Source organism: Hemiscyllium ocellatum, chromosome 15, assembly GCF_020745735.1.
Source record: "Hemiscyllium ocellatum isolate sHemOce1 chromosome 15, sHemOce1.pat.X.cur, whole genome shotgun sequence".
NCBI lineage: Eukaryota > Metazoa > Chordata > Chondrichthyes > Orectolobiformes > Hemiscylliidae > Hemiscyllium > Hemiscyllium ocellatum.
Window position 1 is genome coordinate 26,051,854 of NC_083415.1, and position 18,500 is coordinate 26,070,353.

The 18,500-nt window shown below is 37.3% G+C and overlaps 1 protein-coding gene across 1 annotated transcript in view; it reads left to right on the forward strand.

The window, feature by feature from the left end:
- The first annotated feature begins 5,156 nt into the window (after positions 1 to 5,156).
- Positions 5,157 to 18,500, forward strand: part of ripor3 (RIPOR family member 3) — a 220,421-nt gene continuing 207,077 nt past the window's right edge. Inside the window, exon 1 of the mRNA XM_060836005.1 lies at positions 5,157 to 5,217. The gene's annotated coding sequence lies outside the window, so the exon portion shown is untranslated. The remainder of the gene's footprint in view (positions 5,218 to 18,500) is intronic.

The following is an 18,500-nucleotide window of genomic DNA, read 5'->3' on the forward strand; positions in this document are numbered from 1 at the left end:
GGTTAGCAAGGTTAGATCACATAGAATCCAGGGAGAGCTAGTCATTTAGATACAAAATTAGCTTAAAGGTAGGAACCAGAGGGTGGTGGTAGAGAGTTGTTTTTCAGACTGGAAAGCTGTGACCAGCAATGTGCAACAAGGATTGGTGCTGGGTTCACAGCATTTTGTCATTTATATAAATGATTGGATGTGAATATAGGAGGCATGGTTACTAAGTTTGCAGATGATACCAAATTGGTGATGTGGTAGAGAGTGAAATAAGAATCTTAGAGCGCAATAGGATCTTGATCAGATGGGCTGAGGAGTGGCAAATGGAGTTTCTTTTGATAAAGATGACGTATTGCATTTTGGTAACACAAGTCAGGGCAGGACATTTACACTTAATAGTAGGGCTTTTGGGAGTGTTGCTGAACAAAAAGAACTTGGGGTGCAGGTTCTTAGTTCCTTGAAAGTAGAGTCATGGGTAGACAGGATAGTGAGCAAGGCATTAAGTATATTTATCATTATTGGTCAGTGTATTGAGTATCGAAGTTAGGATGTTACGTTATGACTGTACGGGATTTTGGTTAGGCCACTTTTAGAATACTGCAGTCTCCCTGCTATAGGAAAAATGTTGTTAAAATTGAATTGTTCAAAAACTATTTACAAGCATGTTGCCAGGATGGAGGGTTTGAGCTATAGGGAAATGCTGAATAGGCTGTGGCTATTTTCCCTGGAGCATCAGGGGCTGAGGGGTGAGCTTATAGAGGTTTATAAAATCACAAGGGCATGGATAAGGTGAATAGATAAGCTATTTTTCCGAGGGTAGAGGAGTCTAAAACTACAAGACATGGGTTGAAGGTGAGAGGGGAAAGATTTAAAAGCGACCTAAGGGGCAAGTTTTTCATACAGAGGGTGATGCATGTTTGGAATGAACTGCCAAAGGAAGTGGTAGAGGCTGATACAATTACAACATTTAAAAGGCATCTGGATGGGTATATGAATAGGAAGAGTTTAGAGGGACCAAAAGAGAAAATGCTGGAAAATCTCAGCAGGTCTGGCAGCATCTGAAAGGAGAGAAAAGAGCTGACGTTTCGAGTCTAACTGACCCTTTGTCAAAGCTAAAAATAAAAGGTAAAAAGAAACAGTTCCAGCATCCGCAGTAGTTGGTTTGATCCAGTAGACTCCAGTATCCGCAGTAGTTTGCTTTGATTCAGGGTTTAGAGGGATATGGGCCAAATGCTGGCAAATGGGACTAAATTAATTTAGGGTAATGTTTATAAGAAGGTCAATTGCCTTTCCAAATTTAGGATAACTCAGGTAATGTTATTGGTAAAGATGGAAGTTTAGTAATTGTACAGCATGGGAACCAGACTGTTTGGGTACATTCTTTAAGATTGCTTGGCATGGATCACAAATTTGCAGACTCTGGAGAGGTTACAGAAAATAATGAAATGTCAGCTACCACTCGTACCCAAATTTTGTGTAGCCATAGGATAAACTGCTGCAATTACCAGTTTTTCTGGTAATGGACACATCAGTTCTGGTGGTCAGTATAAACCCATTGGTCCAAAATGGGAACTGTCAAAGTGAACACTAAAGTTGAATACTTACTGGAAGAGGCTTGTGAATGGCAAAGTGTGACCATTATAAATGGAACGGGGAAGGCCACTGGAGAATATAAAAAGCTGGATGAATGTTCAAGATGAAAGGCAGGAGGTTAGGCTTCATGATATGAAATACAGAGATGGAAGGTCGGGGGTGGGGGTGTGGGGTGTGGTGGTGTGGTGGTAGTGGACAATTCCAGTATAGTCTCAACAGAATTTGTCACAATATTCTGGGATATTGTGCTGTACATAGTTGGAGCAAGCAATGAGACAATGTTCTATATGTTGAGGAACTGGGAATGGGAGTTGTCATCTGTGTGGGGCGAAAAGGATGTTGGGCAGGAGGGAGCTCTCCTTGTGTATGAGAGAGCTTAGCTTCGTTGGGTGCTACAAGCTCAACAGAATCCTGTTGACTCCCACATCAAGTTTGCATTTTTAGGGAAAAAGTCAGATTGTATAGTTTTGTATGTATTCCCTTTTGGTAGCTGTTAAGAAAAGTTCATGTTTGGAATTGTCCAATTACCTGCTTACATGGCAAGCTATAGATCGTCAGTGTGCACTGTGGATGGAGCAATGCCAATTTAGACAGGGTGTTTCAATGGAATGTAACTACTTAACCAAAAAATGTAAGATACTGTCTGCTCACTCTGTTTCTCTGTACTTGATGCTTATTGAATGCTGAGTTTCTCCAGCACTTTCTGTTTTTATTTCGCTTAAGCAGCTCCCTGCCCGATGACAGATGATTTTGTAGCTCACCTTACTCAGAAATATAAACTAACTAGCAAGGATCCATATCTGAAAAGTCCTATCAACATGCAAATACACTGAGAATGGCGTGTTCCCTGTCAGAATTGTCACAACAGAACATTGAATGGCACCAGTCCAAGAATCACCTTCCATCCTTTAATCCTCATCTCAACGTTTGATGTCAAACTGGGACTGCAATGATTCAAACTCTAATTTCCTAATGTAATGACTAACTCGTAAGAAAAATCTGATCTTTTAGGGCCCTCTTATGGCACAGTTGCAATGTCCCTACCCCTGGACCAGGAGGCCCAGGTTCAAATCCCACCTGCTCCAGAGGTGTGTAATAACATTTTTGTACAGGTTGAGTAGGAAAAGTAGGTTAATAATAAAAAGAACTCACCTAGGCAACTCATCAAACCTAACTAAGGATGTGGCACTTTGTATTCGTGTTCATTTCTAAAAGTTGCTTCCCCTGAGAGTAAGAATTAGATGGAATCGTATCAAATTGAATTAGTTATTGTCACATGCACTCAAATGAATGTAATGAAAGGTTTGCAATGTCACAGCTTATGGCACCAACTTTGGTCAAAGATACCCAAGTACAGAAACAAATGTATTTGGTACAAAATTGAAAAAATAATAAATAAAAATCTTGCATAAGAATAAAAAGAATAAAAACACTCTATGTATAGTACTTCATCCAAGTCCATGCTAGCCTCCAGTCCAAACCAGGCCAAGTCTCCAGACCATACTGGGCTTCAAAACTGGACATCATGCCTCTAGTCTGCAAGGGCCTCACCCCAGTGACAGCCTCCAGTCTGGAACTCATCTTCCCACTGTGGCCTCCAATCTGGGACTTATCTTTCCGCTGGTGCCTCCAGTCTAGGACTTGCCTCCTCGCGCTGGTCTCCAGCCTGGGACTCGATTCCCCATGCTGGCCTCTCATCTGGGACTTGCATCCCATGAAGTATCTTGTCACGTGATTTCTGTATCCGGCTGAGATGCCCACAGTTTCAATCCTTGTCTTGGAGGTACTCATATGCTTCCTCTTTAGGAAACTGCATGTGCTTCAGTCCAAAGGCAGTCTCTGTCACAGGACGTTACAACGTGGAAAGATCTTGAGTCAGAAAGACCAAGGTGGTGAAGAATAATGCTGTTGCTCTCTGAGGAGTGGCCCCCTCCTCAATCTCTGACTGGTTGGGACACAGTTGACATCCACTCCAAACATCTTTGCCTAAGAGTAACTCTGAAAGGTTTTATGTGCAACAGTGATTTACTCCTGCCCTCCACCCCCATTCAGACTGGTGTTCTATATTGCAGGCCATTCTCTAAAGGAAGGAACTCATGTGCTCAAATCATGTCATAATTAAGAACATGCACCATACAGACTCTCCTATTAAATGTTGATGGCCCCACAATATATCAAGGATCTTCAATAATCAGGAACTTGTCTACCTTTGATGCTTTAGGAAGCTGTCCTTGTTTGTGATACCTGACACCAAGCGCCTTCACTCAAAGATAGCAGTGTCTGTCCTGGGGACTTCCAACAGTTAACTCCACCCTCCTTGTCCTCCTCCTACTTACTTGATTTGTGGTGGTTACCCAATGTTACATGTTCTAAGTTCAGTGACCCTGCTTCAGAGTTATCTAGATGGGTAACAAAGAATCTTTAGACTTCCATTTGGTGTGGAACGTCAGTGGGCCACAGGATAGACATGGACAGAAGTAAATGATGGGGGCTTGGATAGGGTGGATTGGTTGGAATTAGAAGGTCATGTGAAGAATATGAGACAACATCTAACCAGTGCTAGCATCCCTAAGACTAAGTGATTCTTGATCTCATACAATATTAGAACATGTTAGAGCAAATATCATTAGATGAATTGACTATGATGGGTAATCGCAACCCAACCTGTCTCAGAACTAGATAACAATTGGAAGAGGTAATCTTGCTTTAAAGGCACAAATGGCTTTTATAGTTCCTTTGCTTCAAATGCACTGAATCTGATTTGTCAGCTCAGTACACCAGCTAAAGTCCTTACCTAGTACACCAGCAGGGGAACTACACATACATTTTAAAATAGCTAATCCTGTCTAACTATGATGAGTGCTGCCTGGGTTAACATGATGAGATAAATTTGGCAACTGAGGTTCTCTTAAAGTGCGTGCAGCAATTGGTGTCGGGATACAACATTGTAGCTCTCAGGTTTCCGAAGTGTCTCACTATTAAAAGACTCTGCTTTGGAAGAAAAGCCTCACACTTGGGTTACCCACATCTTGCTGCTTCAATGAATTGTATCCACAATATCGAACTCCAGGCACTTTAGCAGCCAGCTCCAGGACAAATAACGAGGGTACGTCTTTATGTATATGTGTTTAGTTCTAAAATCTATGCAAGAGTAATGTCTGCAGTAATTATTATGATTTTCGTGAGCATTCTAGGTAAAAGAGAAAAACATAAGATCCGGTTAAAAACTAAAAACAGATGTTTGATTAATGACATACAGCTGATAGCATGCTGGAAACATTATACAGACTAACATATTGTTAATTTAGAACTTGTTTAACAGTTCCAGAGTTAGTTCCACTGCACTGCAGGAAATAGGTGAAAAAATAAAGGTTATACTCCATCCTGTACAGTAACAGAATGTTGGAATGGCAGCATACCAGAAAGTTTGTTTGTTGCCAACTCCTTAATTGCTTCTTAGAATTTTCCTTTTTGATAACATTCTTGATTACCACTCCTAAGATAAACTTCTATCTGTAGCAGGCATATTGCTGCCTTACGTACTTTGCAAACACCACAACAGTTTGAAAAAAAAACGACAGTGCATAGAGTCATATGTGACCTCAGAAGCAACCAACATCAGGACAGTATACGGAGGTGAGCAGAGCAATTTTTAAAAAATTGTCAAAAATGTAAATAGCTTATATGCTGGACCTGTAAAATATATACAGTTATAAGTTATGGTCTCTGAGACAGTTATTTACACATTCACTATACAGAAGATAACTATTGTTGTGAAAGAGATGGGATTACTTGTGACATGCAACACTTCTATGCCTTTTTCAGGATAAAATTTGACTGCAACCAATGATTGTTTCATAGTCTTCAACTCTAATTATCATTCAGGTCCTAAAAGTAGCATGTATGTTTTAGCTGAATTTTTCTTTCCACAAAATGCTCCCTGAATACTTCAGATTTATTTTTTAAACACCATGTGGATTCTATTACTCTTGGATTCTTTTCACTTTAGTAGTGTAAAATAGTTATGCCATTTTCAAAATGTGTATGGATTTTTGTGTTGTAACCAACTTATGTTACTATTTTTACATTACACATTTAGTATTAATATTAATAACTAATACAGTTGTGTGCACGGTACATTTTATCAGTTGTATTTTATCAGTAAAAGAGATGGGTGGCATTTATATCACTGCTATCCAGTATCCTCTGAAATAGAAGAGGATTAATGCTAATTCATTGGTCATCAGCATAGCTTATCCTGCTCTCAAATATCAAATTCTCTGCTCTGATGTGCATACAACTTACTTAGCAAAATATCAAATAAGATGATAATCAAACATACACAGCTATTCACCACCAGATGTATTCAATAGCAACTTGTATTGTTAAAAATCACACAACGTCATCCACCGCCACATCATGGCTACTTTAATTGTGTATAATGTACATTAGTAAATCAACTCCGTGATAATATAAAAATAAATTGAACTGCCTTACCCCTTTGTCTTTAGGAGGATTTTGTGACTAATAAAGTAATTTGCCTCAAAAGAGTGATGTGCTGGGCTAAGATTATCCTTGTCAGGGTTTTGATCAATTCAAAGAGATTTTTAAATTAGTTCATGCTGTGTTGTGTGTTGGAGGAATCCATGATATCTTATGTGGAACAATTGAGAATACTTTAGAGCTTGTCACCATATAAGGCTCTGTTCATATAGTCTTTAATGTACTGTGATTGTACACTTGCATGTCACTTGCATGAAAGCTCAATATCATTACTGTACTTTATTATTTTCATTGATGCTTAATCATATTTTTCAAGAAGTGAACAATTTGTGGCAGGAAAATATTATAATAAGATAGAAAAGCATATGTTTGTTGCTATCGATATGCTGCATGATTCAGTTATCTTGAACATTGTGTGTCTGGTTTAGCAGTTTACAGTATCATTTGAACCACATGATTATTCTATCAAGCTGATAACTTCTCTTTAAGTATTGTCTTCGTGTTAATTCATTTTAATGAACAGAACATCATAAAGGCTGCTAATCAGGTAGAGTGGCCATCATATATTTTCCTTCAAGTGATAGCCATGAAAATGTATTTCCATGTGGTCCTGTTTATCCTCCCATTTCAAATTTATTGGGAAAGTGGTAATTTATAGCCTTTCAGAAAAATCTCAGAGGTTCATCCACAGGAACCTTGCACTGACTTCATTCTTTGATAGGCCATTCTCACAGATAACATCCATCCATGGATGCCAGGCATTTCAGGACTAAGACAGCAGCACTGTGTAGAAATGCTGGAAAACTTCACACATTTGGGCATGATCTGAGATAGTTATGAGCTGTATGGTACAACCTGGAAGAGAGGTTTTCCTCAGGAAGGAGTCATTTGTTCTGAGATATGTACTGAGTGGCTTTAAATAGTCTCACTGATAAATAAGTCACTGGGTACCTCAAGGTCATTGTTTCATCATCATACAGGGTTAGGTCTGGCTGCTATATTGTTTTGCAGTTTAAAAAAAAAGTCATTAGAATAGTTGCCACACAGAAAGAGCCTATTTAGTTTGTTGTGTCTGTATTGGCCCTTTATAAAATCTACTTATCTAGTCCCACTCCCCAGCCTTTCCCCTGTAACACTATTTTATTTTATCTTCAGGTGCTAATCCAATTTACTTTTAAAAGCCAATACTGCCAATGCCTCTACAACATGTTCAGGCAATATATTTCAGATCCATACCACTAGCTGTATAATGCGTATTTCCCCATCTTGTCCAATTTTATCAATCAATTGACCTCTGATTCACACCTCCATCAACAGGAACAGTTTCATTTCTACTTTAATAGACCCTGAATGATTTTCAATGCCTACTTCAAATAGCTCCTCAACCTTCTCTAAGGAGTACAGCCACAGGTTCACCAATCTATCCACATAACTGAATCCTTTCATCATCAGAACCATTGCCATAAATCTTTTCTATATCTTTTAAAGTGCCTTCATTTTTCTTGAACTATGGTTCCCAGAATTAGACACAGTGTTCACCTTGAACATTAGCATGAGCTATCTTGTAGAGTACAGACATAATGACATTTCTGGCAAGCAAGATTTTCCACTTTATATGAGGATTTCTATATAGTATCCTGTATCAATTTATGATTTTCTTGCATGTTGTGGTGTTAAGTTAAATGGAGAGTTGGCAGTTATCGAGGATATTGATGAATTATTTTAACTACATTAATATTAAATATATGGTAATCTAAATTAAAGATGTTGCCAATCACATCTTTGTCTTAAAATTATCTTCTGCTACAAATTTTTAGTTTACCCTTTCTTGTCCAGAAAAATTCAGATGAATCCTGACATCACAGCAAAATGTAATAAAACTTGATATCTGGCTGTTCAGAGCTTTTAGAATAATTTATCATGTGTGACCTTTTATTATTGGCTAATATTCTATTTTGGTTTGTGTAGTAATATATTCAGCTGTGTAGAAAATGAATGAACATTTGACAAATAGAAGAAAGAATTAGTCTTCCTTCAGTCTAGCAATATCAAAGGGCAGAGTTTATATGTCAGTATAAAAGATTTGTGATGTTTTCTCAAGTTTTTTTCAGGAAAATGTATTCTCTAGAATTAATTTGTGCCTCAAAGTTCCAGGTCAAGTTTTCAATGGATCCTGATTAGCTGACCCTGAAGTGAAATAATAATACTGGAATTTCTGAAAATCAGTCAATGTTCCCTTGTTCACTATTGTGGCAAATGCACATGTAGAAACTGCAATCATACGTTGATCTAGCATGCCCCAATTAATTAACTGCTTTGGCTCATGCAGGAAGAACAGCTACTTAGAATAATATAAAGGTAATAGCATTAATCGACCACAACCCAGTATTTTTGGGAAAGGATAGTGGGTAAATGATTTACAGTTATGTATTATCTTTAAATGAAATGACAAGTATCCATTAGATCATGTATTTGATAATGATTGACAGATAACCTGCTATCTTGCCTACACAGTCATCATAACCTGCCAGGACTGCCTTCCTGGGTATATGAGATAACAGAAGTTTCATTTCAAACTGGCATATTACTATGGCAACACCATGACTACACTGACACCTTGTCATTTAATTTGAATATAAAATGATACATCCAGCTTAAAACTACTGTATGTTCTTGAATAATGTTTGATCTTTTGTAAAAGATGATCTTTGACTTTTGGCCAAAAGATCACATACTTCTCATTTACGTTGTGTGTAAGTCAGCCTCCAAATTATCATTAAAATATCTAAACTTTGTACTTGCCACCTGTTGTTCCCTGATGTCAAATTTACCCTGATGTACCTATGTACAAGTGTGGGTGAAATACTCTCAAACTTGACCTGTTCCTCAGTCGCATGATATTCTGGAGCATTCTTAACATTGGTAACAGCTACAAGCAGTGGCTTAGTATTTGGAAGGCGAAGAACTGAAATAAATAGATGTACTTCCTACTAGCTATATACTTTTTTAGACAACTTCTACATTTTAAAATCTCATTTTAGGTTTAACTCATAGAGAAACACCACCATTGAAGGTGGCATGTTCAATGTAATCATTAAAATACTTCTGACTCCTTTAGTATTATTTTTGTGGCAGGATTTGTGGGAAACAATCTCAGTCCTGGAAACTCTGTGACAGAAAGTGGATAGGAGATATCAGTAAGCAAGACACCAACATGACTGGGGTCAGAGTTGATGAATAGGAAGCCCTTGTTGTTGACTGGACTGCTCAGATCCAAACAGTCATAAAGACATGGAAAAAGTAATGACCCCATGGAGGAAAACAGAGCCCAGCCAAAGAAATGGCCATCTTTCAACCTCCAGCCAGCTCTATTTATCCGTACCAACTGCAGAAGGGACTGCCACTCTCAAGTCTCAACAATAACAGACCATGTTCAGATAGAAGTGGCATAAGTCCTGGTGCAGTCCATTATCTCTCGAGACAGGCAGATGCTGCACATCAGTACTGGAATTTTTCTAATGTAAGATTGGTCCAGAATGGCCAATACAAATGCATTAAAATAACTCATATGCTGTTTATTTGTGTTCACTTAGTAGCCTCGTTTTCTTTATTCTTCCTCCCTGTATTTTGATTTGTAATTGGATAATTTTATTGTTCAAATTATATTTTCTCCTCCTTCCTGTTTTTTTCTAACTTTAAGATTTTCCTTAGTCTTGCCTCTTTAGCTGTACATTTAAAAAGAATAATTTATATAAATAGCAGCTTCAGAACTCTTCTATGGGCTAACCAAATGACAAAGACCAAAAATTGATTTTGTACAGTATCTCCTCTTTTGATCTATTTTTCCACATCATACAGAAAGGGACTGATGATGAATAAGTAATCTCACTGATGCTTTAGAAAAGTGGTCAATATTAAAATAAAAACATATTGGCAATATGTTAAATGTTAAAGTCAACCACTGAGATAAAATGAATAACAGAAATGGAGTGGTATAGAAATGTTGTAGGATACCAAAGCACCAAAAATGATTTCAAAGAATAGTGGAACATTTGTTCAGTACCTCACTTTACCGACTATTTGGTCTCAGGTGAAGGCCAAAACATAACACTTAATTGCCTCCTTGAAGAAGTGCATTGGCCAATCAGACTGTAACAAGAAAACAGATGGGGAAATAAGACAATGGAATCAATGGATGGAAAGTTGTCGAATGCGCTTAGGAAAAATAAAGTAATATAACTTCATGTTTTTCTAAATTTCAACAAATGCATCTGTAAAATATTGAAGAAAACACATAGATCAAGAACATTTGTAACTTCTACATTCACATATTATATGTTGAACTGTTTAGTCAAAGAAAAAAGTCACTGTGAGCTTTTGTTCAGTGAGCAATAAATTTTCATTATTAGGAGTTGCTGCACCTGTGACCCCCTAAAAGCACTGGAGCAGCTGTTTTCTTACTCATCCATCTAAGTTCTGGAATTGGCTATACAATTGTTGATCCATTCATTTATTTCAAATGCTTCAGAAACAAAGATGTATATCTGTAGTATTTATTACCTGGAGCAATTAAATCTCAGCCACAAAACTTGCAGCATATCTATAAAACGTGTTTTGTATTTTCAGCTAGTAAAAATTAGTATACAACATGCTGATGTTGAAAGTATCAATTTTCTTCTTTTTTAAATTTGCGAAAAACAAAAATATACTGTATTTCTGTACTTCAATATCCTTGTTTTTTTGGCATAATTGACTTTAATAATTGCAACTCTCCTGTATGAATCTTAAAATGTTCAAATCAAATGCTGTCACGGATAGGGTAAATTCCCAGCGCAGCTATATTCATGATAGTATGGATATTTGAAACAAGTCCAAGCTTTGACAAAACATGTTTTGTACTTTCAACCATAAAATACCCTAAAAGCAAATTGACAGTATATTTTTAACCACCTGAAGTGTCTGGCCAGTCAGTAATATCTCCATGTCATTGCTAATGTCATTGTGTTCTTAAATGTATTCAAAATTGTGATTAAATATCTTAACCGATAATAGTGCTCCTCAAAATTGGAAACATATACTGGATGTTGAATTTCCTGGTCATCAATTACAACTGACCTTTCAAAAATACTGGAGTACACTAGGATTTTTTTTAACATATCAGAACCAGTACAAAGGTAGCCTGTTCACATCACAACACTGCTGTATAGCCCTGTTATTGTTTCAGCTCATCTGTGATTGGAAATATTCATCTATACCTTTGTTATTGCTAGATTTGACTATTCAAATATTCTCCTGGCAAGCTCTTCATCTTCCATACACTAGACACCTAAGCTGATCCAGAATCCAGCTATCCCTGCTTTAATTCACATCAACTTCTGATCAACTTGCTGAGATATTTGTACCATTGATAGTCACAGGTGAGGCACTGGAAGACTGGAAGTTGGCTAATGTGATATCACTATTTCGGAAAGATAGTAAGGACAATCTAGGGAACTATAGACTGGTGAGCCTGATGTTGGTGGTGGGCAAGTTGTTGGAGGGAATCTTGAGGGATAGGATTTACATGTATTTGGAAAGGCAAGGACTAATTCGGGATGATTAGGTCAGCATGACCTTGTGTGTGGGAATTCATGTCTCACGAACTTGATTGAGATTTTTGAAACAAAAGTAACAAAGCGGATTGATGTGGGTAGAGTGGTGGATGTGATCTATATGGACTTCAGTAAAGCTTTCAATAAGGTTCCCCATGGGAGATGAGATAGCAAGATTAGATCTCATGGAATACAGGGAGAAGTAGCCATTTGGGTACAGAACTGGCTCGAATGTAGAAGACAGAGGGTGATGGTGGAGGGCTGTTTTTCAGACTGGAGGCCTGTGACCAGTGGAGTGCCACAAGGATCAGTGCGGGGTCCGCTACTTTTCACTATTTGTATAAATTATTTGGATTTGAACATAGGATGTATAGTTAGTAAATTTGCAGATGGCACAAAATTGGAGGTGTAGTGGAAAGTGAAGAAGGTTATCTCAGAGTTCAATGGGATCTTGATCAGATGGGCCAGTTGTCTGAGGAGTGGCCGATGAAGTTTAATAAAGATAAATGTGAGGTGATGCATTTTGGAAAAGCAAATCAGAACTGGACTTATACATTTAATGGCAAGGTCCTAGGGATTGTTGCTGAGTAAAGAGACCTTGGGATGCAGGTTCATAGTTCCTTGAAAGGAGGTAGATAGGATAGTGAAGAAGGCATTTAGTATGCTTTCCCTTATTGGTCAGAACATTGAATATAGGAGTTGGGAAGTCATGTTGCAGCTGCGCAGGACTTTGGTTAGGCCACTTTTGGAATATTGCATGCAATTCTGGTCTCCTGCCTATTGGAAGAATGTTATGAAACTTGAAAGGGTTCAGGAAAGATTTCCATGGATGTCGCCAGGGTTTGAATGAAAGGGAGTTTTGTTTTTGGGGTTGTTTTGCCTGGAGCATCGGAGGCTGAGGGGTGATCTTATAGAAGTTTATACAATCATGAGGGGCATGGATAAGATAAATAGACAAATAGATAAATAGCATGTATGGAATGTGCTGCTAGAGGAAGTGGTGGAGGCTGAGACAATTACAACATTGGAAAAAGTGAGGACTGCAGATGCTGGAGATCAGAGCTGAAAAATGTGTTGCTGGAAAAGTGCAGCAGGTCAGGGAGCATCCAAGAAGCAGGAGAATCGACATTTTGGGCATAAGCTCTTCTTCAGGAAGGATTCCTGCTCCTTAGATGCTGCCTGACCTGCTGCACAATTACAACTTTTATTTTATTTTATACCCAACAACTCTAGTTGGGTATATGAATAGGAACGGTTTAGACAGATATGAGCCAAGTGTTGGCAAATGGGACTAGATTAGGTTAGGATATCTGGTTGACATGGACGAGTTGGACTGAAGGGCCTGTTTCCATGCTGTACATCTCTATGACTCTATGACTTAACATCACTGTGTTTTGGACTGATCTCCCAGTTAAATAATGTTTTGGTTTAAAATTTGACATTGTTGTTTTCAAATCACTCTGTGTCTTCCCTGCTCCTGATCTCTAATTTTCCTCACATTTATAATCCTCTTAGATATTTACATTCCTATAATTTTGGACTTTAAGCATCTCAAACTTTAATTGAACCTCTATAGACTTCAGCTGCTGGGTTCCTGGTCCTGAAATTCCCTTCTTCAACCTCTCTCCCTGTCTAATTCTGCCTGGATTGGACAAAAAAAAAGCAGTTCTGCTCTCGAATTTCCTGGACAGAAGCTTTCTGTTATGAATCAACAGCCAACAATCTAGGAATGCTCAAAGCCAGAAGCGGAGAGAATCAATCTGGCATTTAAGTGCTATATTCTGTAGTTTAAATTTTCTGCAGTCTCTTTTACAGCTGCTGAGAAAAGGTTAAGTGTGTGCATAATTAATTGTTGAGATAGGATGGCAGGTGAGTGTGTGATGGGAGTATGGCAGGTGGACAAAGGGTTAGGATAACAGGTGTAAGAGAGGAGTAGGGTAGGTGGGTGGAGAGTCAAATAGGTAGAACTGGTGTTCAGTCAGGGGTAGGGAGTTTGGCTTGGATATTCTGGTCTGGGAGATGTTGATAAAACTCCTATGCAGTATCTTTTGATATTTTACTATGTTAACATATTGTATAAATGCAAGTTGTTATTTCTTTTAATTTAGTATCACCTCATATTAAAGACATGGAACATGTTTGCTGTAAACCTACGCCAACATGAGATTATGAATGAAATTCTCTTTTATTATCAAAACTGTGTATCTTATAAGTAGGTAGATAGCAAGAAATTATTTTAAAATAGTTGTTGAAACTCATACTCCAGGTGATAGTTGTAAGCCAATAGAGCTTCGCTTCCAATGCCTTTAATACAATTCTGATCCATTGATTAACCTCCTAATTAACACATAATTCCAAAATTTAGCATCCAGCCTACAGTGCGGCAAAACTCCCAAATCAATTATTAAAGTATCAGATACACAATAGAATTTGAGAGAGTCATACATACTTAGTGCTGAGTGGGTGATTTGTTATTAATGTTTATGATAAATCCCAATTTCCTCATTGCGTTATTGGTTTAGTGAGTTATTGGTTTAGAGATTAATATTTAGTAAATCCTGTTTTCTGTTTTCTTCCTGGAATCCTTCCTTTAAAACATACACTATCTTATTAGCATATTCATTATTAGTAATGAGGAACACTGACCAAGATAAAACATTTTATTTTGTTTCTAAGACCCAGTCAAATGTCATTCTATAACTCAGCAATTAAAATCAGCAATGTTTTCTTGAATACGTACATTGCAAATTTTTCAGCTTGTTCTTCTGTATACTTTCCATTTTCATAACGCAAACTGAGAAATTTTATGACAAAGAAAGAAAAACAATTTCTGTTTTTCCTCCAACATTAAATTATATACTTCTTGGATATGTTACTTAGAGAAAGGGAATGATTATGAGATCAGAGAGGAAGGGTAAGGTTTCGAGGCAGGACATTGTCCAGTTCCAGCGTGAATTGTGTTTACATAAACTGACTTCATCTGCCAAAGGAACCACTGAGGTCAAGTTCTCAGAGAAGTCTCTCTTTATGTGGCAAGGCGGATAGTGACCCACACTTATCCCATCGTCTCCACAACTGGATTAAATCACAAAGCCAAAAACAATATGACATAAATGACTGAATAATATGAGTAAACATAATGTTATAATAGTAGCTGTGACTGATTCAAATAGTTTTCTTGCACATTGCTAAAAATATTTTTGTCTTTCTGCATTGTTTAGATCTGCAGATTAGCTCTTGAAAACAATTCAGCTGCATCATAATTAGGATTTTGCAGTAAATGGACAATATTACAACATAAATCTATCTATTAAGTGCATTTTACAATAGTTTGAATTACAGTCCATGTAAGCCCTAAGATGAGGTTATATTTGAATTTTACAAAATGTATGTCTGTGTTTTATATGGATAATTGCACTCACCATTAAAATAGAGAAAATAAAGGCACCTTTTGGCATCCAAATTGTTGTTGTTTGACATGAAAGTCCATATTGTGCTGTTAGGAATATCAGTCCTCGCTGATCAGTTTTTCCATTGACATCACTGTTATGCGGTGACTTCAGTGTACTTGCCCATTAGGTCCCCATCAGAAAAAGTTAGGACTAATGCATTAATTAAAAGTTTAGTAATATGACACGTGATAATTAACAATTAACTAATAAATATTCTCTTTAACCCTGAAAATTGTTTAATGCCAATATAGAATCTTAACCATTCAGAATTGAATTATGTTGGAGATTTGTAAAAAAAAATGTGAATAATTTTATTAGCCTTTTCTCTATATTTTTTTTAATCTCTCTTTATTAATACCAGTTTTTTTCTCCCCCAAATTTTATTCCACATTCTATATCTATATAAATCATATTTATATGTCCGTCCTGTTTTATACCTGCTGCTTTAGACTGCATGAGAGAGAAGTTTGTTTGCCTAGTGCAGTCCTAAATAATTCTCTGCAGTTTTCCCTTGATTCCTTGAGTCTACATAAATTCGTGTTGGTACTTGTACAACTCACACAGCATTTTTGAATGACATTAATGCGGCATACATGCAGTTGCACAGCTAGTGGTCCAAAACACTGGCTACACCTGGGAAAATAAAGATAAGTCTGCTTACTACCACAAAGGGTGGTGCTGTGTGAACAAACTTCTCCCCATTCCGGGTGCTTCAATAAGGATTCTTCATTCTGATTCATTTTAAAAACTATGCTCTTCTTGTCCTACTCATAGGAGCTACAGTTCAGTTCAATCGTTCAGAGGTGCATAAATAAAACACCTGCTCCAGAACTGTGTTATAACATCTCTGAATAGGTTTTTGATTAGAAAATAGTAAGAGTGGTGGTTTTTATGTTGCGGTGGTTATGTCACTACCTCTGAGCCAGACGATCTGTTCAAGCCTTAATTGCTCTAAAAGGAATGTAATATCAATTCTGAACACATTGATTAGAAAACATCTATAGTAACATAGTATCCATTGTAACTGCTATGTATATACTTCAGAATGACGCATGCAAAATTCAGCCTGTGGCACATTTTATAGCAGGTGGTGGCATAATGATAATATCACTAGACTAATAATCCAGAATACTACATTAATGCTGTAGGGATTTGGGTTTATACTCTGTGGTAGCAAATGATGAAATTTAACTTCAATAAAATCTAGAATAAAGAGCTAACCTAGTGGTGATTATGTAACCATGTTGATTATTGTAAAAACCCATCTGGTTCACTAATGTCCTTTAGAAATAAGAAAAATACTTGCTCCATCCTATTCCAACTCTATTTTAATTTAGACCTTTCCCTCTCTCCTTGCTTTTCCTCACTTTTGTTCTTGTTGCACCTGATGGGCAGTGCTTGTAATTTTTCAATTTATTAGAAATATGGGTGTTGTGGTGGTGGAGAAAATAATTATTAAAACGGAAGTAATACATATGATATAGTGGTGTTCTTAAAAGCATTCTGAGGTGCATAGGAAAAAACACAAAGAAAACATCTGTTCTAGACCTGTGTCATTGCACCCTTGAGCAGATTGATTAGAAAACATTAATTAAGGGAGCTCTTAGGGTACATTGATAGTGTTCTTATTTCTGAGCTAGAAGGCCTGGATTCAAGTCCCACCTCTGCTTCAGAAATGTGTTCGAGCATGTCTAAACAGCTTGATTTTCTTTTTTAAAAGGAGTTGGGTTCTTCCAAAGTCGAAAGATGGGTTACTGGGAAGGGAAAGGTGAAAACTGGTGTTTGTGCTAGACAATAAATTAACAACATTCCTTGAAAATCACTGAAAGCCTTTTCCTGCCTAATGTGGATAATGTGGATCTGTTAAACATACAGCGATAGTTCACAAAGGAAAAATATGTGGTCCCTTACACTATGTATGCTGTAATGTCACCTGTATGCTTCCTGTCTTCATGAAAGGTAGGCTGAAAATCATTTGAACTTTATGAAGTGGGAGCTCTCTTCCCTCTGTAAGACAGAAAGTTCTTGGTTACCAGTGCAGTGAAAAATGCAAGCACAATAAGTCATAGTCACGCGGCATTAAATGTGCTGCTCCACTGGAACAGGTATTCTCATTTGGATCAGGCATTGAACTGATGTTCTGTTATCCTATTTAAGTGAACATAAATGATCCCATGGCTTTATTTGAATACAAGCAGATGTATGTTTTATGGTTCCCTGAGCAATATTTATCGCTTGACTAAAATGGCAAAATGCTTATTATCTGGTTATTTATCTCACTGCTGTTTGTGGGACTTCAGTGTGGTTCTTTGCAACTTTGTATTTACATAACAAACAGTAATTCACTAAATAATAAGTACTTTTGGTTTTTGAAGTAGAGTGAAAGTTGCTGTATCAATTCTTAGCACCTTGAATGAACTTTTGTCATCTCCAATGGAAATAGGCTATAGTTTTAAGTGCTTTTGAGAGGAAAATAGTTAAATCTGAAAATGTAAGTCATCATGCAAAAGGGCATTTTTCTTACACAGTTGGTTACTGTAATGTTCATATGAAATGAGCGGATGGCAGGTGATTGATAACTAGTTGCATTATCTTACAGCTTCACTCTCACAGAGGATTGGAGGTCATTGTTTAGGAAGTCATTGACTTCACATTAAGTGCATAATCCCTGCTTCTCCTGTTAACTTCGTACCATTGACCCCAAAGCTATTAACTAAGCAATGTTTACAACATGCAATAGATCATGTTGAGGATGAGTGCATGTTCATGATGGTAGTATAACACTTAAATCACTGTTTGTGACAGCTACTTAACATATTTGTTGGACATGCTACTACATTTTTTCAGTGGAGGTATTGACCCATCGAAACTAAATGACTAGTCCAGCTAGTGAATATTCTAATAGCATATATATGTTTTAAACGTGTGTGTGCTAGTAGTGCAAGAGAAATATTTAAAACTTGTTAGTGTCAGCTAGCAGACATATAAAGGTAATTTTCACATAGCGTAGGGCTATTGAGGAGCATGTACACACTGAGTACAGTTTGGAAATTTTATTTTTCTCTCTCGTGGTACATTTGTGTTTTGTAGCTACTTCCTACTACCCTTGAGAAAGTGGCGGTGAGCTGCCTTCTTGAATGACTGCACTCCATGAGCTGTAGGTAAACCCACAATATTGTTCGGGAGAAGATTTCAGGACTTTGACTTTGTGACAGTGAAGGTATAGTGATATATTTCTACGTCAGGATGGTGAGTGGCTCGGAGGGGTACTTGCAGGGGTGGTGTTCTCATGTATCTGCTGCCCTTGTCCTTCTAGATGGAAGTAGTCATTGGTTTGGAAGGTGGTGTCTCAGGATCGTTGATGAATTTCTAC